A 3,388-nucleotide genomic window follows, 5' to 3' on the forward strand; every position below is an offset into this window, starting at 1 on the left:
GCTAGAGCCTAAAGAAACCTTGCCTCCCCAGCTGCCTTGGCAGGCCACCTCCACTTTCACCAGAAGCACACCCTGAGTGGCTGAACTGGATGGCTCCTACCATCGCTTTTGTTTCTGCTGCTGCTGCTGCCCCCTCTCAGGAGAGAGGGAGATTCCCTGCTGCACCACCTGACACCACACCTGCACTGGATCACTTCTTAATTGACTGACCATGCCTATGCTCCCCCACAGCTATAGAGGACCGGTGGGTGCAGCCCAGGGGGCTCTGCTTGGTGTCCACCTCTGGAGAGCTTCTTTTCACATTTTGAACCCATGTCACTCCTACCCTTTTCTTCCTTAGTGGTCCCACCAAAAAAAAAAAAATATCAGTTGTAAATTGTATCTGTCAAACTTTGGCCCCACACAGTGGGGGTTATTAATTAACTAGGTGGGCCTTAAGGCCCATGATCTCTGGAAGATACAGACAGGAGCTTCTGAGGCCCAGCTACTTGGTATCTGGGGATACTACCCCTGTCCCAGATGGACTGCTGAAGCACCATCCTCAAAATCACTTTTTAAAATACCCCCAAAATCCATGTTCTTCCACAAGTAGAACAAAAGACCACCATATATAGAGAGAGGAATTGATCAGTTGGGCAATGTTTTATTGCTATACCTAAATGTTAAAGCAATTTGAAAGCCTACCAGTGTCCCTATCAACATAATAAAATACATTCTAAATATCTGTATGTTTCGATGTTTGCTTTTGGATTTCTTATCGCATGAGAGGTGTATGAAGCAGGGATGTGGGGTTTGCAGGAGGGGGATGGAAAGGGGTGTGGTTGTGTGGGGGGATGTGGGTCGGTGTGTGGGTAGGAGTGGGGGGTCTGTGGGTATGGGGTGACTGCTCAGGAGGGGTGGGTCCCCTGACCTTCACAGGGTGCAGCCACCCACACAGTACATAGACTGCCTCTCTTGCAGGGTCCCAGCCCCCCTGCCCACTCCCCCAGCCCCCCGTTCACTCTCCTAACTCCCTGGTCACTCCCGCAACTCTTTGATCACTCACCACCCCCACCAGTGCCAGCATCCATGCACTCTCCAGCAGTTGCAGTGACCGTTGGAGCCACTTGGGGCCTCTTGGCACTGCCCCTCATGTGTTGCCTGGTACTTGCCTGCCTGGCATCCATGCTGCTGCTGCCGCATCATGTGGCTGTGGTCCTGTTCATCAGGGCACTGCATGGAACACTTTTGGGCAGCTCCAGGCTGTGACCCAGGGCCCTGTGCCACTTGCAAAGACTGCCTGCTGTGCTGGACCAGGCCCTGCATTTACAGAAGTGGCTTGGCCCAATGGCACACGGGACCTGGTCTGGCGCAGCAGGCGGTCCTTGTGAGTGGTGCAGGGCCCCGAGTCACAGTCCTGAGCTGTCTGAAAGAGTGCAGCACCATGTGGCAATCTGCCAAGCAGGGCCTCAGCTGTGCAATGCAGCAGCAGCAGTGTGGGTGCCAGGAGGTCGGGGTTAAGCCCTGCTGCCCCATGCCACATGGGGGGGCTGTCACAGGAGGACCTGAGCAGCCCCGATTGCTGCTACAGCTGGTGAGTGCAGTGGGGGGGACCAGGCCTGGACAAGGAAGCAATCAGGAAGCTGGAGGAGAGATGAGGAGCTAGGGAGATAGATTAGGGACCTGGGAGAAGGAGGGAGGAGCTGGGGTAGAGCTAGGGGTGTGAGAAGGGGGGACTGGGGAAGTAAGCAGGAGTCTGGGGCTGGGCAGGGCCCCCCATGGTCCTCTCCCCCTCCTTCAGCCCCCGACCCCCTCACTTGCCTGGTGCAGGGCCCAGGTCCTGGTCACTGCAAGTAGCATGCTTCAACACTGGGGGAAGAGCCAGCCATAGAGATGCTCTGGCTGGCTACCAGAGCATCTCTATGGATGACAGAGCCTCTGGTTGCCTCAAGGCATGGTCCAGGACCATGCCCTGTTCCACTTTTTTTTTCCTAGGGTATTTTTAGATATCAAATTTGCAGATATCAAATTTTGCCCCCGTGCTGCAAATATGCAGCATGGGAAACATTTTTTTGTTCCTGCACATGCGTCTTGCAGCATCTCAAAGGGGTTTGAGATGCTGCAAGAGGCACGTGCGTGCTCGTGTGGATGTGCCCACTGATACTAAATGCTTTGCCAGACTGGCATGCTTTGACATGTCCATGAATACAAGCTATTCTGTACCTTCTTTGAAGTGAATTTATGACCTTTAAAATTAGGTTCCAATCCAGTTATAGAAACTTGCCTGACCATTTGAGTGGTTTTAGTTTTTCCTCTCTTCAAAGTTACATCAACAATGCAACAACAGATAAACTGTCATGGTCAGAATTTTTAGTAGTAGTCAGCTTGTCAGTTAACATGGTGACAGGTCACTGAGGATTCTTTTGAATAAAACCAATTGCATGATGCAATAGGAAAAAGATCCTGTCAAATTTCTTTCTTTTCATCTGAAATTCCCAAGCCCAGCTACCTCCAAGCAGCTGGGAAATATTGTTAATGGGTATGTGTAGATGACACGGGTGTTAATGTGAAGTGCCTGAAAATTTTAACATGACTTTTTTTTTTTTGGTGTGGTGCATTTTTGTTTGCACAACACGGCATTCATGTTCACATGAATGGAGTTTTCGAGTGAGTTAAGTCTCATGTCTTTCCCCACAGATTTCAGCAGGGGAGTCAAATACCAATTTACCCCCTGAAATGTCTTTCTTAATGTATTACAGCAAGAGGTGTATGTAAGCCACCTGGGTTCCCCAGTTCTTGCCCCCCTGGATTCTCACTGGGCAGTTCTGACTGTCACTGGGAGTCTCCCATGGTCATGGTCACCCCAAAAGCCTTGCCTCTTGCACCTGTCTATGCCCAGTCAGTCTGGCCTCTCCGTCAGTATGTGATCCCATCCTAATCCCAAAGACCGCATCCCAATCCCAAAGACAAGCTGCTTCAATCCTCCCCTCCCGTTCCTTTGCCTTCCCATCCCACCATGTTACAAATGTGTTTTTTTTCTTTCATTTACTACAGCTGCTATGATAACAGTTATGATATAAAATATTTAGGGTTTAGAGTAGTAGGTGGGTGGGTGGGTGTTTGTTGCTGCCTGGTTGATTGGCGATTGCTGTCATTGATGTTGGTGGTGGCAAGCTCTTCTGCCCCCCCTTTTTGTTTTGTTTTTGACTAGATTTTCCAGCATTACCAAGCTCTTTGATCTTTGTACAGTTTCCAGTGGGGGTTCCCATTGGAACCCTCCCGCTCCCTGCCCAGGTACTCCATCAATCTGTTTGTGTAGTGCCAAATACAGCTTTTGGAGGTATGTTATGAATTGTTTTATAAATATTTTTGGAACTTTTTGAAAATGTGGGTTGCTGTTTGGCTTGGT

Source organism: Gavialis gangeticus, unplaced genomic scaffold (assembly GCF_001723915.1).
Source record: "Gavialis gangeticus isolate Ggan-Ray unplaced genomic scaffold, GavGan_comp1, whole genome shotgun sequence".
Lineage (NCBI taxonomy): Eukaryota > Metazoa > Chordata > Crocodylia > Gavialidae > Gavialis > Gavialis gangeticus.